The 19,475-nt window shown below is 40.2% G+C and overlaps 1 protein-coding gene across 4 annotated transcripts in view; it reads right to left on the reverse strand.

The window, feature by feature from the left end:
* The window catches only part of kmt2e (lysine (K)-specific methyltransferase 2E), a 45,580-nt gene extending 26,852 nt beyond the window's left edge, over positions 1 to 18,728 (reverse strand). For all 4 annotated transcript variants that reach the window (XM_079817405.1, XM_079817404.1, XM_079817403.1 and 1 more), the window contains exon 1: positions 18,390 to 18,728. The gene's annotated coding sequence lies outside the window, so the exon portion shown is untranslated. The remainder of the gene's footprint in view (positions 1 to 18,389) is intronic.
* Positions 18,729 to 19,475: the final 747 nt, after the last annotated feature.

The raw sequence follows: 19,475 nt of genomic DNA on the forward strand, positions 1-19,475 counted from the left end.
GCTCTCATGTCCTTACAAATTAACTAAATTAATTTCTCCGTTATGGCCTCTTGTCGTGTTGCAGACAGAGAGCTTGTGGCGGGCGATGCAAAGTAAGGCTGGTCCAGTTTGCACATACAAATTAGTTGCTTATGTTTACAAAACGAGCCTACAAAAGCATAAAGCCCGTTTAATAAAGAAAAGTTCACGAAACTAAGTGAAAACTCACTAAAGTGTTTAGTGAAATTAGGAAACATTTAGATATCATAAATTGAGTTGTATAAGTTAACGTTACATTTCTACATACATTTTGTTCTCATGTCACAAGTAATATCAAGGTTTATTTTCATCTGTTTTACATGATTCTTTTGTAGTGTGGTTTTCGGTGAAGTGTACTAAAATAAATATCGTCACCTGTGTACATTAGCCCACTTCTTCTCGACGCTTTTCCTGATAGTTTATAGAACAATTACTCCGAGTCGCCATCTGTCGTTTCAATGAAAAGCACAACGGCGAGCGCGTCAAATATAAACACCTCGTCCTTTTGGGGAGGAGCGCGCGCAGTCAGCGGGGACTCGCGCTCTGGAGACAGGCCAAAGTACACAAGGCTTCAGTCGCGCTAGCGCCCACTGGCAAAGCAGACAGCCACGCCTCTACTACCGCGGGCGTTTTCCCCCCACATTTTTTTATTTATTCGAATATTAATTTTCACCTTCGAAATTCGTTTTTTAAAAACTATTCGAATATATATTCGAATTTAGAATATTCGTTGACAGCCCTACAAGGGACCAAGCTAAACATGATTATGTATTTCTACTCAGTTAGCGACATTGAGCATCAACCACACGTCTATACCTTTTACTTTGTTTAACAGCTCTTTCTAATAGCGTATTCGATAGGACTGTTAAACATATCATCAACTAATGAAGACTGAGAATATGAGGGCTGTATGCTCAGGCTCTGGCGTTCTCAGCGCCAAACTAAAAGAAGCTGGGCTTTTCATAGCAAGAACAGGCAAATCTGGCTCAATCCATGATGATAAAATAAACTGAAGTACTCAAAGCAGCTGGTGGCCACATTAGATACTGACTGATGCTATGATATTAGCTAATATTACTGCTACGCTGCTGTCCGTGATTTAATGTTAATCAAACGACAAAAAAACTCCGTTCTCGATTAGACAACTTTTGTGACTTTAATAAGGATTATTATAAATGTAATTTATACAGCAATTATCTAACATTTGATTAATTTATTCAATTTCTGTACCTGACAACTACTGTTAAACCACCCAGAAAAACACTGTTAATTTCATTTGTATCTTTCTTCTGTTCATGTTGGCCTGCTGAATGTTAAATGGACCCAATCCACGGTCAATGAAGATAAGATGATGCAGCAATAATCTAGCTAGTATACCTTGGTTTGACTTTGCGGGTGGATTGTAAAAAATGTTTATTGGTTACTACTTAAAACATTCCTTGTAACGTATTAGACAGATTTTGTCAAAGAATGCTGTTGCTAAGTAACAATAATGCACTTTTGTTGAATAACTAATTTGATTGGTTTTTAGCGCTGTGTGTCACGGCGCTGAATGGACCGTGACACATATAGCTGAGGTACAGACGAAAGGAAAATTATCAGTTAAAACAATGTGGTGACATATCCCCGGTGTTAAGAGGCCTGCCGCGAAGTCAGCAGTAGGCTTGCTACGATAGTTGGTGTTGCCGGTGTTACCGGTGTTCAGACTCAACACCGGTTACATCACTTGCCCACCGTGGCACCGCCCCACCGTCGTTTAGATTTTTTTATAGTAATAAAATTATTTCGTTCAGTTAGAGAACAGACAATACAAATAAAAACTGAATGTGTCTGCTTAATAATGCATGATCCGACTGCAGTCTCTGCAGTGTTCATTCATCAGAGAGTGAGGAGCTGACTGAGATGATCGCGGGAGATTTGGTTTCAAAGCTAAACTTAAATGACGCTAATTCAAAACCGAAAGTAAAATGTGCACGGCCGCTCAGAGCGCGTCGAGTATAAAGGCCCGGGTATACTTCGGCCATCCGCGTTCGTGCACCATCCGCAAGACGTAATTTGTATCATGCGGAGGGCTCGCGGTCGGCCGCACACCCCGTCCGTGCGCAGCCCAAATTTCGAGACCGCACGGACAGTCCGCGTGCAGCAATGCATGCGCCAGCAGTACAGAAGAGTCCAAAAATAACAAAAACTAAGACTTTATTAAGCATTGTCTTCTCTTCCGGTTTTGTTTGAATCCGCGTTCACGACGCCACAGTGACGCTGCTGACGTAAGACGCTGTGACGTGTTATCTGGTGCGACAGAGCTTCGTTTGTAGTCTGAGGGAGACGCACGCTGTAAACAAGCTGTTCTACATTGTTTGTATTGCTATATATATATATATTACGTCAGCAGCGTCACTGTGGCGTTGTGTACGCGGATTCAAACAAAACTGGAAGAGAAGACAATGCTTAATAAAGTCTTAGTTTTTGTTATTTTTGGACCAAAATGTATTGTCGACGCTTCAAAAGAGTCTAACTAAGCAAATGATGTCACATATGGACTACTTTGATGATGTTTTCATTACCTTTCTGGATGTGGACAGCAAAGTGTGCTTACACTTACATTCAAAGGACTGAAAGCCCTCGGACTAAATCTAAAATATCTTAAACTGTGTTCCGAGGATGAACGGAGGTCTTACGGGTGTGGAACAACATTGGGGTGAGTCATTAATGGAAGAAATTTCATTTTTGGGTGAACTAACCCTTTAATAGGCGTGTGTGTTCGTGTGGGCCACTGTCCATTTCCTAAGTTTCTGAAATGCAAACATTTTGACTACTTTTTTCTCTTTCCCCACCAAACACGGAATATTTCAGTATTTGTGAGAAAACACTTCCCTGCCAAACACAGAATTTTCTGTGTTTTCACTGTTATACGGTAGTGGGCGCTATGACATCTTCTGAAAGAGTACAGAAACTCCTAATCAAAACACACGTGAAGACGACGCAGAAACTAGTGATTTCATATGTAATCATATGCCTATATTAATAAAATATGTATTAATAATAAAAAAAGAATGTATTGAAGCAATTCAAAATATGCTAGTGCACTTTCTTTTATAAATTTGAATTCCGGAAAAAGTATAAGTGACTGGTAAAATTGGGCATCCACCAGCCACTGTTTTTGAACTTTGCTCATTTAAAACATGATCAAAACCTATTTTAATGACAAAAGTTATATCGAAATCAGCCAATAAACCTAGTTGTTTGTTAAAATCGATATTACCACGGTGAGGAAATTTTCACACCAGTGAACAAATGTGTGTCAACACTGGTTACACACTGGGTGGGTGTTGAGGAAAGAGATATTGTAATTTATGCAGGTAGTAAAATCATTTTTAAATGCATGCGTGTTTCGAATTTCGTGATCGCAAGTATAGGGAGCGGCGGTACTAATCGCACATTTTACCAGATAATAATCATTTGTTGCATTCATATAGTGCTTTTCTCAGCACTCAAAGTGCTTTATATGTGGAGGGGGGAATCTCCACCAAGATAAAGATAAGATAAAAGATAATGTCAAGATAAGACATTTGTCAATGTTGTTTCGAATCTGTTGCACACCAACTCCTCTGTCTTATCAGGCATCTCTTCTTACAATCTTTACGTGATAAGTGAATTCTGACTCTATATATATATATATATACACACACACATACATACACACACACACATATACATCTTAATATATTTAAGATTTTAAACATTTTACATTTATGTTTTACTTACTAAGGCAAACACTGAAAAAAAAATAATTCACTTAGACCTGTGAATTGCAATTTTCTTTTTACTAGATCCTTTATATCAACATATGATGCACTACATCATAAAAAACATATACTACCATTTTTATATCTGAACATCTAATAACTAATAAAACTCATTTTCACCCACATTTGGCACTTGTTAGACAAGCGTTTATTTTGGACTTTGCATACTAAGACTGTGATCCAAATCACTGCAAATAAGCAAAACATGAACTTGCATGCCCGCACACAACACACACCTTGACCAGCCTTAACATGCCCCCTTTAGATACAGACATGCAAACACTCCCCTATGAGGGTGGCACATCTTCTGCTCACTGTTTGGAAATATATTAGAATGAGACTGTTATCTGCATGCGTGGCATGTTGGAGAACAGACTTTCAGACAGTGTGTGATGTGTGAGAGACACGCGTGTGCCCTTATGTAGAGCATAAAGACTAGAGAGAGGCTATAAAGCAGTCCAGAGACTTGCAGAGATGACAGCTGTCAGCTTTGGGGTTAATTAATAGGAATCTGACGATGTGTGTCGGTTAGTGTGTGATTTAACTCTGTAGGCAACTACTATTCTCCCATTTTTGGCCATGTCAGGTTGCTTTCACAAGCACAGTGGGTCTGATATATTGCGGATGTTTCGACTGCTGTGAAAAATGAATGGAGTTTCACAGCTCTTGAAAAAGCACTGTAAATAATAGCTCCGTTCCAAACCTAGTGAACCGCTTTGCTGTCTTTTGTTTACATAAGCAGCTGTCTTTTAAGCCATTATCCTGAATGAATTGGAACCTAATAAGTGACTGATTTGGAATGCTCTACATAGGCAGCATTATGGCACACAAATGGCTCTCACCAATAGACGCCACTAAATATTGATTCCAATAGTTTTAATGCTAGCAAAATGCAGAGCACACAAATATAACATTTTTAATTAGATGGAAGTATATGCCTTTTCTATCTATACATCAACTGCTTCCACCATCATGTATGGGGAAAAATTATTGATATATTACAATTATAAACAGATTAAATGTGTGGACTCACAGTTGATTTTAGTTGATAACAGGGAAAAACTCACCCAACACTTCCTCTATTTTTAAACCGTTTGACAGAAAAATGTCTCAGGTCATTAAAAATTATCACACAATAATACACATTAATGTACTTATTATTACAATAATGTATTAAATAAAAACAAATCAATAAATAAACATTACTATATTAATACTATTGTGCTGTAAAATAAGAAATTGACTAATAATAATAATTAGTCAACAGTAAAATTACAATACTAAATATTTGTGGCAGTAAGATTAGCAAAACAAAAAGAGTTTAATTACGGATTTATTTAGGACTGGGCGATATGGCCTAAAAAAAGAAAACATGATTTTTTCACAAAAAATCTAATTTACGATTTAAAATCTACTACTTAAAATCAATATATATATATATATATATATATATTTACGGCTTGGTAGCACATACCTGGGGTCCAAAGCTTCCAGCATGTGAATAAGCCCTGGCTATTCCACAGTATATATAGGCACTATATCTTTTGCAATATACAATATACATATCAAAGGTTTATGAAATTATATGCCGATAAAATTAACTTTTATTAACAACAGTAATGTGCCAAAAAATTTATAGGGGAATTTTTTTATACTCTGATCTTATTAAATATAGGTTACCATTGTTCTTTTATAGTCTCACACTGAACTGAGCAACAGCTTCAGTGATTATTAAAGCAATTATTTTTTAAAACATTCAACTATTTCTTCCACAATACCCCTTTAAACTTTTAGATTTACAAATCATCACATTCAAATTGGATAATATTTAGAGCTTTGAAGTGCCTGGAAAAAGTGTGAAGCTCCTGAAAACCCTTGAAAAGTGCTTGAATTTCCATCTCAAAAGGTTGTACGAACCCTGAGATGAATAATGACAACAACATTAAATCCATGTGGTGTTACTACAGTAAATCATGGTGAATGTTGGTGATTTATGACTGAAACCCCTGATCTTCGCTTATGTTGTCTCAGTAGGTGCGTTTACATGGAGCACTGTAACCAGTTTAAAAGTCCAATCCGATTGAAAATGCTCCATATAAACACCTCAATCGGAATAAAAATGGCCAAACCGAGTGAAATTGTAATCTGTTTGAGACGGGTGGGATAAACCTTTTCATGAACCGATCAAACGAAAAATTCCACCATGTAAACGACCTGATCCGATTACTTTGAGTGCACGTCTTTCTGTGACGTGTTATATAGCGCGCGCCTCCACAACTGAAGAGCGCGCGCCGCGCTCACACCAGACTAATGTTGACAAGAGAGGAAAGTTAATATTTCTGAGGTATTAAACTTTTTATTTCGTAACATGTTATGAACATGATGTTGGAATAATGACAGACATTGCCTGGCCCCACCATCTCATCCTGACAGCGTTTGTCCTATAGGCTTCAACTGCGCCTGACAGAAGAATACATTTTTCTGAGGTGATTCTTACACTTTACAACAAATAATGAATAGCTTTTATAAAACTGTATAAGTCCTGGTGGCCGTTGAGAGTTGCCATTGCAACGGGAACATGCAAGCTGCTGGAGAGGACATGTGTCGACATTTTGTTTCTCGTAAGTTATATATATATAAAAAAAAAAAGTTAAACAACTGCTTCAAATTGGTTAAGTAACATTGCCCACAGACTACTTTAATTACGTTTGTTAATTTTTAAACCGTTACATCTTATGTTTTTATTAATAATTTGGGTGCATTTTATAGTTAATTTTGTGTTTTTCAAAATAAATGAATTGAATTAATTTTGATTCCGCATTCATCATTCACAGCTGTTGAAAAAGTCATTGTATAGGACATCAATTAGATTCAACTACTGCATGTCTACCCACAGAAAAATAAATAAATATAAAAATTACCAACACAGAACTATTGATCCACGATACTAACGTTACGAATCTATGCGACAGACAAACTGTGTGCGCATGTCACAAAATGTTTCCAACTGAAAGTCAGCACATGTAACGTCTCATGTAAACAGTCCATCGAATCTTTCAACCGGAATGACAAAAAAGTGTGCATGTAAACGTGGCTAGTGTTTCTACTGGTTTCACCATGAGCTCTGTTTGATCTGATATCTGTGGTTTATAACAGAGAATTCTGCGCTGAACGCTTCCACTAAATCTCGCAGTAGTGATGTTATTAATTCTGTGGTAAATTCAAACGCTTTCTCACTGGATCTCCCAGCGCTGTGTAGTAACGGTGTCACGAAATCGGCCCGTGTGTGAGCTCGCGCTGCGCTGTCTATTATTGCTCCGAGCTGAGATACGTCCGTTCAGACTTAAAACATACTTTGCAGCGGGGTATTGTTTGTTCTGCGACTGACACCGAAAACGATCACAAATTCGAACCAATTACGAAGATGACACTGTCCTTGTTGTTTGTGTATCTCTACAGCAAACGCGCGGGGGGCGGGCTGAGCCCATTCGGAACCACGGGAGGCCAGAGGGGAGCGTCGTAATCAACGTAAACTACACATTCAAGTTAATCTATAAAATCAATTTATCGCCCAGCCCTAGATTAGCCGTTGATTTGAATTGTGTTGTAAATGTAATACATACCTACTAAAGAGTATTTTGATTGTAACAAATGCTTTATTAACTTTAGTTGTAGCTTTTTATTTTTTTTTATTATTTTATTATCCAAGTCCAAGCGGAATTTTAGGGATTGGAGACCCTGGTGACATTAGACACAGTGGCTGCAGATGCCTTAAAACAGTGGTCGCCAACCCATCGATCGCGATCGACTGGTCGATCTTCATCCCTGTCCCGGTAGCTCCCGATAAGTAACCGAAAAATAATTAACAACATGTAACAAGAAGAATTATGTACCGCTCCTTTAATGCAGAAGGCAGTCCGTGCCGTGGACGGAGCGCGTGCTGTGAACGTTGCATGTATGCGTGTAATATTTCTGTTGCTCTCACTGTTTATTTTCTGTTCAGTAACACGGTTGTTAGTGAAGTGTTTTGCAAACTGCCCCATGTGCGCGTGGGATCGACGACGCTGATAATAAACCCCTGTGAAATATCAGATACGTGAGTTTTGCTTTCACTTGACTAACGTTACAACCATTCAGGCCAGCTATCCGGCCTCTCTGTGTAAAGCCATACAAACACATTATCAAGGCACGAAATCGCTCCTTATGCTCCCAAAATGTATTCTCTGCAACCTCAATTCACACAGCACAAATCGACCGATGCTATAGTTTTGACAGCGCTGCTGCAGCTGAATATCTCTTCAGCAAACTGCCAAGGAAAGTAAAAGTTGCAGATGATTGCAGATTATCATTAAAAGTAAAGTAACTAAATGATCAGTGCTCATGCCACTCTCTCTCCTATTGCAGTCCTTGATTTGAAATTAGCTGTTGATCAATACAATGCAGGTGACGTGAACTCCATTAAAAATGCATATAACGTGGGAATTTAAGACACCACATTTATGTGACCAAGTGTAAATGGAATCGTTCTGATAAATCAGATATCTGATCTGTAAAAACACGAAGTGGACCAGGTATAAATGGTCCCAGCAAGATAACTGTTCGGGATGCTTGAAATATAGGAATATAGGAAGAAAAATATAAATATTGAATTGGGGAGGGGAGGGGGGTTAAATTAATGTATCTCTGAACGAAACTGTCTCCAGAATAGTTTTGATGGCATTTTACAGCGGTACCCAAAGAAACGCTTCTTTTCCATAAGCACCATCTACTATCAAAAAGTGAATTAGCATTTTTATTCAGTCCATCTGTTTTTGTTTTGTGCAGGTGTGTCTTATGTATCAATTTCACAAAGCTAAAGCTGAATAAAGTCTTGAAATTATGCAATCTAATTTAAATAAAAAAACACTGCTCATGCTACATGTGTGTACCTTAGTTTGGGTAGTGATTAAAATGCAGTGGTTGCCTCCAGTGGTTAAATTGGCTTTTGTAGGGAGGGGGAGCCCTTATTTACGGTGAATGGTCATTCAAAATCGCGCCGGAAAAATACTTAATGTGTTTTTACACCAAAGGGGCTCTTTTTCCAGTATTACTGTGTAAGTTAGAGTTGAGTTATTCAAACAAAGAGAAATACTTTACAGTTCACTTAGGACCACAAGCAGGTTTTTTTTTTTAAATCAGTGAAGTCCCAAATTTGAGGTAGTTAGGGGGGTTCGGGGGAATGCTCCCCCGAGAAAAATTTGATTTCTCTGATCTACATTATGTGCATTTTTAATAAGTTTGAAGGCCAAAAAATGAATAATAAATAGCTTGTCAGTGGGCAGTCGATTATTTGACAATACTCCCCTAAAGATGAGTGTCCCTGAAAAGGGTTGGGAACTTTTTTTGACCAAAGAGCCATTTTTTTTTTTCATTTTTGTTAAATGCATTTTTCCAAAAGAGCCACAATCAAAAATTATATAAAATTATTATTAAAAAGCTTTTTTTTTCCCAATAAAATGTCAACAATAGTAATTATTAGGTCCACAACTAAAAACAAACAATTATGCAGCAAACAATAAATAAGTTGCAATATGGAATTAATTGTGCAGGGCTCTCACTGTGAGGTTGGCCAAATGATGAGTATAAATCCTCTTCGTGTGTGTGAACGCCCACAGTGCTTACATCTACTATGTTTATGTGAATACTCGAATACTTTTGATAGCCTATATTTCTGTGTTTATTTGGCCGTTTAGGCGCGCAACCGAAGACAAAGGCTAGAATGCTTGTCCGTTTGTCCGTGTTGCGCTCGGAGCGCGCACAGCATCCTGTCAGTAATTCAGTTGTCTTTCGTGACTTATTATGCTTTTATTGTTTATTTTATCATGACACTCGCGAACAGCACTGAACACACAACTTGAATATTATGATAAACTTGTCATTAACTTCGGTAGGCTGCACAACAAGGGAATTGTAATTGGCTGCTTTTTTCTGCAGAGAACGGATCTCTGTTGATGCGTGTGTCTAATATTTTTATCGATCATGTTAGTAAATGTTAGATATGTTGGTAAAGTGTGAGAGACCTGGCGAGCCATAGGTTCCCGACCGCTGCTCTAGCAGTTCGCGGATTTCCATGGTAACTCACTGTTAGAATTGTGACGGGTTTACCTTAATGGCTGTTGGCGCGGTGCTGAACCAGAGAACGCAGCGATTAATGCCTTATGGCATCTGATAATTCCATATAGCCTGTATTTGTCAGGAGACGAACAATAATTAAAGTCTAATAATAATATTTCGTGCTGAAGGAGACGGAGCTGAGCTCCAGCAGGGTGTGTTGTGGACCTGAGGAGGCGGAGCTGCGCTCCGGTGCGCTCCGGCCCAATTTAACCTCTGGTTGCCTCACATTTCAAATGACTAATTTTCTTAAGGCTAGTTTGGGCTGTTATAGAGCAAATAAACAACAAAATAATTTGCTTAAGCAAAGAAAAAGAAAAAAAAACGACAGATGTTCTCGAAATAAATAAAAAAAACCTCTGAATCGGCCATGAAAAAAAGTAGATCTTGCCTTTCTTCAAGGCTGAGGTCAGGGATCTTTGGCTTGAAAAGGTTGGTGACCACTGCCTTAAAACTTTCCCGAGGTAGGCAGCATCAACTAAACTAAATTTTGGAACAGAGCTTTAGTCACCATGTCCTCTTCACGAAGGCGTGACAAACACAGGAAGAGGGCGAAAGAGAGACAACATTGTACAGTGTAATAAACCCATTTCCCTTAGAAAGCATACGGTGGTCTCTTTCCAGCTTTATCACACAGAGTCTGTTCTTCTTGGCCTCAGCAGGGCAATCCTGCCGTCACTGCTTAGGAATGTGTGCGCACTGCCTCTCTGTATACACACACACACACACACACAGTAAGAGATAACCATAACATATCTCCTCCGAATGCCCAGATGTACCCTTTCTTTACTCTGAAACACTAGCGCACACACACATTCAGCAGATGACCCCCCTCCTTAAAAATGCAAAATGGAGGAGTGGAAAAAAATCTAGTACAGTAGAGCATTCCTGGCTAAATCAGAGCATTCAGACTGCCTCCGACACGCCCATTTCCTTTAGCAAAACTGTCTGCCACTCAAGAGGAACACAGCCTGAGAGCGAGCGCGAGAGAGAGAGAAATGTTTCCCTGCCCTTCCCGGATTTCTTTCCCTCCCCTCTGCACTTCCTAAATAAACCCTTGACACTCAAAAGGGAAGGGAGGGGTGGATGGGGAGAAAAAAGGGGGAGATTGCTGCGGAATACGAGACCAATTACATGGTCATGGGGAAAGAGAAGCCATTTAAAGAGCCTACAAAAAGATGAGCAGCTTTTGAAACAAAATATAAAACAGATGATCTGAAAACGTCTACTATTTTTTTCTCTCCCTGTTGTGTTCTTTCAGTGATTTTGACATTTCCACTGGCACCCAAACTATCCATCTAAGGAATGATGATGAGGGACCAATTCTGGCACAAAAACAGCCCGCTGAATCCAACTGTTTTTCCTCCTCTCTCTGTATGGACACAATGTCGTACGAGAAGCTCCTCCTTCCGGCAGCTCGCTACAGCGGACAGGGAAACCCACAGACTCATGTAGGAGTATCATGTTTTTTTTTCTTTCTCTCCCCGTTTCTCCCTCTCTCTCTCTCTCTCCCACAGTAATTTTCCTGGTTTGCGTTGTCTGATTTTCAGCGGGGAGAGATGGAAATAGAGCAGGCTTCCAAATGCTAGCCCCGGTGATGTGACTTCACACCATTCTCGCTGGCTGAGTCATCGCAGCCTACGCTACACTGAGGCTTTACACAACCACGTGCCTCCAAAATGCATGAACGCACGCCGAGAGCTTTTCCTCACTGTCATTGATAAAGATGCATGAGGTACGAGGTTGTATCACCTTGTTCGCATCTCTTGCTGCGAGACGAATACGCCACAATCGAAGCACAATCATGGCCACCGGCCAGCTATTGCTGTTGAACAAAGATGAGAGAAATTCATATTTGAATATAATCTGTTATTAGTGGCGTTTACCACCATTTCATAATTTAAGAACCAATCACTAATAGCTGTTAAACATCAGTGCTGCAGAGTCAAATAATGACTTGGTTGGCAGACCATAAAAGAGCCGGGAAAAAAAAACCCATAGACATGAGCCACATTGTCTAGAGGTCACAACACCATAGACACTTGAGGGTGGGCTCTTTTGACTTGGGCCAATAAGCAAGGACGTGTCTCCGGCCTGTATTTTATCTCAGCTTCTCTAACAAACGTTAATGAGGTTAATGGCTCCTATGCTACAGTCTGCCAAGTGGCTGACCACAGTGCACCTCCACCATGGTCAGAGAGGAGGCATTCGACATTCTTAAATTAGATAAGGATGACAGATGACAAAAAAAATCAATGATGCACATCCCCAAATAGCAAAGAGTTTTATTTAGGTTTATAACGAAAACAAAATGTGAGTGACGCTTGTGAAACTGACTACAAAAACTATGTGGTTGCACACCGTCCTGAGTCTAAAGAGCCCAACTCCAAGACTCTGATATTCTTGTGTCCCTTTTACAGGTCGAAGAGATTATTTTCAAGCTTTTGAAAATTGTGAGTCTGACCATTTAGAAAACTAATAGCACAGCTCTTCTCCAAAAGATGTACAAAGTAAGGTATCATTTACATCCATAACACAAAACTCAAAAACAAACCTAGACCAATTTCTTTCCTCTTAGTTAATGTCCGTTTTGGAGCATTAGAGCATGTCTGGATGTACAGGGGCCGAATCAATCAGTTGAAATAGTGCCATGGGCGAAAAGGACAGTCTAGGCCACTCGGACTTTGTGATGTCACAGCTCCATGATCGATTTCATGCCTGGCTCGCACCATTACATCACAAACACCACACAATAACATTCACACATTTATAAATGAGTAGGATGAAGTGCTGCTCCCTAGTCGGCCTGCTCTATGGGACATCTGTCATGAAGGTAGGGCCCGTTGAGAGAGCTCTGTTACAGCCAGCAAACAAAAACATGTTACCTGAGCCCACAGCTCCTCCCTCACGTGACCTTACGGAACTAACAGGCCTCCCGGTGGAACTATGTACCATCATACTGGCTTTACCACACCTTAGGTCGATAAATATACAAACATGGTATCTCTAAGGTTTGAGATCTTATAAGTCAAGCAACCTGTATGTACTCTGGAAAGAGAATGTTTGTCAAGTTTTTGGTGCCAGTGTGCGCAATGCGATCACAGATGCGTCACCTGAGACTACGATTCTAAGCCACCTGCCTCTCTCTTTCACTTTCTAACCTCCATCTCTCCTGAGGGGGGTACTTCACTTCTCCATCGCTCTGTCAACACAGCGAACAAACAGACACTGCCCATGGCCACACACACAGCTCCGAGTCACCCATGCGCAGAGAAGCTAGGATGCAAGTGTGACAAGACAACCTGACAAAGAATGAAACAGGATGGTGAATGCAGCTGTTGTAGAGTTGTTTATGCTGAGTGGAATTGCAATCTTTTAGGCTTTTTTTGTGAAATCAAATGAAAGCAATTTATAAGCTAATGGCTTTATTATATCAAAGTGCAATACAAGTCTTCACTTGTTATCAGTCGTCAGACAACCTTCACTTTTCCATGCGTCCCTAGGGTGCATTGACCTTTAAAATGACAGGTTCACTCTTAACTCCTCAAGTTCATCCACCGTGTTTCCATCGAATAAGACTACAGCCTGGTTGATTTGCACTGCATTTATCATTTTAAAAACAAACCAGTTTAGTGCAGCTAAGCGTGCTTCTGCTCCGTACTCTGCATGGATCACTTCTCTCTAGCCTCGCTGTCGGAGTTGTGAGCTGTGTGTTGATGTGCGTAGGCTGATGTTCCATCCTCTTCGTACAGCTGCACAGCCTCATTGTGATGTCACACCACTACATGCCAACGATTGGACCTCCACCTACAGGAAACGCCTGTCAGAAAGCCACAGCCTGCACTGTACATGGTCTGCTCCTCTCGTTATCGGCATGGAAGCCCAGACGCAAGCTTTTCCATGCAAAAAAGGAGCCACAGACGGGGAAAAATTAAGTTCTTAAAGCAAATCAGCATTTATGCAATCAAAAATCTATTCATGTCTTTGTAACCATCTTGAAGCTGAGCCTAATATGGTGTCATGAGGAAAACAAGGGTCCGAAGCATGTGTTTGGCAAATGTCTCAGATCACCATCTCGGCCTTGGCTGCCAAAGTTTGCACCACAGAGGCCGGTCGGCCTCACAGTGCGGCTAAGAAAAGAAAAAAAAAACATGCACATATCATTAGCTGCTACATATTGGCATTTTTAAAAAAGCTGTTGGAGCAACGCCTTGGTTTTTATTACGGAAAGCCTTTCCAAACACTACCGTAGTGCCAACAGCTCTGAGACAGCGAGTGACTGATTTCTATTGATTAACACGCTTTTACAATGTTAATGTAACGTATGCTACACAGGATGAGGCCTTGAGCTGTGTGTGGGTGGACGGACCCAGGCAAACTTTCCACAAAGTCATGTATCTGCCACGACCAGTGGATGTGAGGTGAAAGGAGAGCTCAGGAGGGGAGGTCTTTGTCAATGTCAAAGGAGAAACAATCGAGTCACAGCTGTTATCTCACAGCTTGACCCTGTAAGCCATTCCACCTGCCCCCAAAAGATATGCATCAGGCCGAAAGCAAGAAACCACGCACATCAAGAGCGATGAAACAAACATCAGCACCCAATACGGCGTGATGGCTTGAGCCGATGGATAACTGAAGCCCCCCGATGATGTGCAATCAGTTTTCGCATGAACAGTCCCTCGCCTGCTTCCTATCCAAGATCAAGATTACCTTTTTGCAGCATCACCGTCTATTCATTAAGCATTAGGGCCCATGTTTACCCCATCAAACCGCTCTGATGAATAACCACATTCTTCTGGACCCGTAAACTCCCCGCTGACCAGAGGGAGGGAGCAGCGGTAATCATGAGAGAAATATGACACAGCCGTGTGGGTTGCGCTCTTTTCAGTGCTGCAGTAAACTTAACGGCATCCTCAAATAAAATCATACTCCTCGGTGCAGTTCTTGAACCAATACTGTTATTGCCGAGTAGTTTTCAGATGTAGATGGTTGTGCGTGAGCTTGAGCAACATCTCGTTTCCTGTTCATTCTTTTAATGAAGCAATGAACCCATATAGGTTTCTAGAACAACCCAGACCTTTCATAGACATGCATTTTCCATTGAAGTAAACTAGTCACATAAGAATGTATTTGAGGTGGGTGGAATGACCAAAATTTTATTTCACAATATCAGAAATGTGTGTGTCTCTTTTGTCACGTTAACAACAATACATCACAATACAGTTATTTTTGATGTCTTATCTTTATGAGTAAAAATAAAGTCTATACACAGTCTTCACTATTAATTAAAAATAAAATTGTTCTTATTAAAGAATTCTTAGCATATTCAAGACATAACTGACTCGTTTTTATGTAAATAACTGCCACGGCAAACATTTTGACAATTTTGTGTGTATTCTAAGGTTGGACATTTAAAAAATATATATATATATTGTATTTGAATATTTCGGCTCATAAATTATTTGAATATTTAGTTTAATGAGAAAGACATTTCTTAATAATTACGTTTTGTCACCATTTGTAAACATACTTATGATTATATACAAGCTCTTTGTGTTTTCCGTTCCTAAACCCGTCTCCCTCGATGAAAATTAATGTCTCAAGATCCTTTTGGCTTGCTCGCCACTACCTGTAGTCATAAATGCAGTGATTGACAGCGGTCTTTCCTCGTTCTACTGGTCAATAATGATGGCTCTTGTGTTTGGATTTCATGTGATTTCTCATTGGGGTGGTAAGATTATAATAACTCAATAATAATAATACCATTTTGTAAGATCATTTTGATCCAAGTAATTCCAAACTTTGCTGCGCCTTGTCACAGTTGACGACATTGTCGTCAAATACAACCAATGTAAAATGCATTTTACGGACAAAGCAACACGTAGCAAAATTAAATTTGTATTTTTCGGATAATTATGTACAGATCGAATGTCCGAATATTCCTATTCAACTAATCATGCACACCCCAAGTGTTTTCGAATGTTTCAAGCGCAACAAGCTAAGAGAGGCTTTTTTTCATTCATTCATGTTTTATCAGTGTAAGCAATCAAAAACTTTAAGCAGTCCTACGCTAGTATGTAACTATATTTACATACCACAATATACATGAAATGGCAAAATCTCTATCGATTGATGCTTTATATTGAAGCAACAATATATATCGTCATACCACACAGCCCTAGAATGCATTGAGATGCAAAGCAACAAGATTAGCTGTTTGGTGACTGAATTTGAGCAACTATAAAACACAAAGATGAGTGTTGGTAATAAATCCCCTATTGTTCCTTCCACAAAGAGCTGCATGTTGTTTATTCTTTTAACTATGGTGTGACATCTTGCCAATATCCCTCTCATGCTTAGCACACTTTATCTTTAAGACACAAATGATCTTCTTATCCCCATGAAAACCACCATTTGAGGAGGGAGACCTTTTTTGTGGAACATTACTACATGTTTATTATACTGTGCTTCATGAATGAGCCAAGATTGATTAAGATGATGGTTATCCAGGTTTAGCAACAAGGTTGCATATCTAGCACACTCGTATAGTTCAGTTTATGTGCTAAACGTTTAGGGAACGCAGGCTATAATCATATTTGGTGAAACACAGCACTGTATTTTTCTGGTGTGTGTTGTGCACTTGCCTGTGGGTGAGTGTGTTGGCGCTGCAGTGTGTGAGAGTTGATCTAGGGGTGTGGAGGCTTTCATTACCACAACATCAACTCATCCGCCATTTTCACTAAGCACCTGAGAGGAAATACTGCGCTCGAAGACTCGCTGATATTTGACAGAAAACGGCCAAGATAACAAGCAACCCATCTTTTCACACATGCTTAAGTATCTATTTGTCAAATGCGCTGTTTTTGTGCTGGAACAAAGTGTTTGCGTCGTTTCTGCGTAGCTAGCGATTCTGACTGACGACTACTAGCCAGCCTAAAATTACCTCACAATACACTCGATTGTCTGAGCGGGAAAGTGCGTTTTAACGACTTCGTTTGGCGTTTAAACATCCAAATAAGCTGTTAGAAAGTCTATATAGCCGAACTAATCGCGTCGGGTCGACTAATTCAACGTCCTCGCGAAAGGCTAGTTGGTGAAGCTAACTGCTTAGCTTGCTATGCTAATGCGCATCGATATGAAACACTCGAGCGTCTTAATTTCCTTACACAGACGTATAAATCAAATTTCCAACAATAAATATCAACCCAAATCTTTCTCAGCCTAAAAACGCGTCGAGTGACTGTTTGTTCACTATAAATGGCACAACTGCGCAGTTCGCTTGTAAAGCAGCGCGGCTCTGGTCCACTTTGAGGAGAAGCTAAAGCAGATCTGACTACATGAACCGAGCCCGAACCCCCTCCCCCACGCCTGCAGCACTCATTATCAACACACAAAACACATCAGACAGCAACTAAATAAGCGCTCACTTTATGCCCTCTTTGCTAAATCAACACATTATAATTGTGCTTAGTAGCACCAAGTCACATTCTGAGCAACGACTAGCGCATATCCAAAAACAACAGCTTAAAAATCACATCAACCTATTTTAGAGGGTCATAATACTTAATACATAATGTCAGTCAGTAGGCTCTAAAGTGTATATCCGTGGGCTGGGTATGGGGCAAGAGTGGACCTGGTGAATGGGTAACTGGGGTTGAAAGGTGTAAACAAAAGCCCTGTTGTTGCAGGCTCTGTCAGAGCACAACGTGCCATTTTAAACATTTCAAACCTCTCATTCTCTAAAACACACACCTAAAACACGTGTAAACAGTCGTAAACGTGCATATGAGCATCACGTTTGAAGATAAATGGCGGGAGTAACATATCGTGGGACGTGACCACGACTTCTCCACAATTAAAATACTCCAAGCAGTTTTTGTTGCACATCCCAGCATGTAAAGAGATTACTGAGAGAGTCTTGATCAGTTTCTTTCTTGGTTGGCTAACTTGCTAGCATTTCTCCAGTGACTGCTGGTGTAGCTCGCAGCTTTACGACAACGCAAGAGAAACGATGAGTTTCCGCTACTGTTGTGTGCAGCTTTTCTGGTTGTTAACTTTATAAAACAGCGTTATGATCCAAGATCTGTCCTTGTGTGAAACATTAAATGTGGGTGTGAGCTAGCTAGCCACTTTAGCTGCTAAATTAAGTCATACACGCACACACACACTGCTCGGATTGCCCTCTTTACAACAAGCCAGGTGGGATTTATACCTCAAAAGGAGGGCTGACAAATGCACAGCAGCGTTGCAATTACAACTAATTTAAAGGTAAACTGATAAGACCAGCTCATGAAAGCCTCAGTTTCAGCATCTACACAAGGATGGACCCTCTTCAGCAAGCCTGTTAGCCACTGGCATTAAACAACCCTCTCTAATAAACAAACAGACAGCTGTAGGATTTTAGCAGGTACTTACCGTTGATGTCCACTGTAATAACTGTGAATAAAGACACAGGGGACTCGGGTGAGACCCCGCCGCCTGATCTACCACAACCAAAACAATACTTCGCTCTCCACTGCGGATGTGTAACAAAGCTTTACAAATCGCGCTATTTAGCTCTTGTATTTCGCCTCGTGGTGCTCTAATCCAAACGTACAGTTGAAGTCTATTAAAACCTGTTAATTTTGTCCATATCTGTGCCGACAGTTAGAAACTGGATCCCTTCTATCCTGTCTCTTTTCCCTGTGCAAAAATGGCGGCCCTGGCAGAAGTGCCGTGACTCCGCCTCCCCCCGCGCACCCCCGCCCGGCTCTCTGTCACTGCGCGCTCCGCCCCTACATTCCGCGGGGTTTCCCAGAGCAGACCCCAGGGGCGCGTGCAGGAGAGAGTTCATCCACGGCAAATGGGAGCGCGCATTCTTCTCATCATACAGTCCAAACATAGGAGTCTGACTGCAGCCCGCTGTGGAGAGAAGTCAGCCTTATTAAAGGCTTGGCCTAGCGAGATGAATGCCTAAAAAAGGAGAAAATAATGGATAAAATACTAAGATTAAGATTACAGTGGGTCATTAATATTAAGAAACCCTGTGAACTCGAGGACTTTCAAACTGGATTAGGTTATCTTTTGCATTTTCTTAAGAAAAACTAACTGGCATAAGAGTTAAGGTGTTTCCCAATTCACGTGCTTCAATGCCATTTTGTAGTATAAATAGTGTGAGAAGTGTGTACTCAATAGCCCTTAGGTAAGTCAGCATGAAATGTAAGTTAGTCTTTACCTCCCTGTTGTGACCTATATCCGCGTGAAACTGCTTCTCGAACAAGAAAAAATGTAGGGCGGGACTTGATCACGAGGCCACATAATAAAAATAAAAAAAAGATGTACATAGATAAATCATATAACAAATATGGCAATATTCCATTAAAATTAGAACTGTCAATTTGGTTTTCATGGTGACTTTAATACACTTAATTAACTGAAAAACACCTACACCATAAGGGGCTTTCACACCGGAGGAACCTTTTCATAGTTCGTAGAACTATTGGCGGAAATACTCGGATTTTG

The sequence above is a fragment of the Gobio gobio genome, assembly GCF_949357685.1.
Source record: "Gobio gobio genome assembly, chromosome: 5".
Taxonomy (NCBI): Eukaryota; Metazoa; Chordata; class Actinopteri; order Cypriniformes; family Gobionidae; genus Gobio; species Gobio gobio.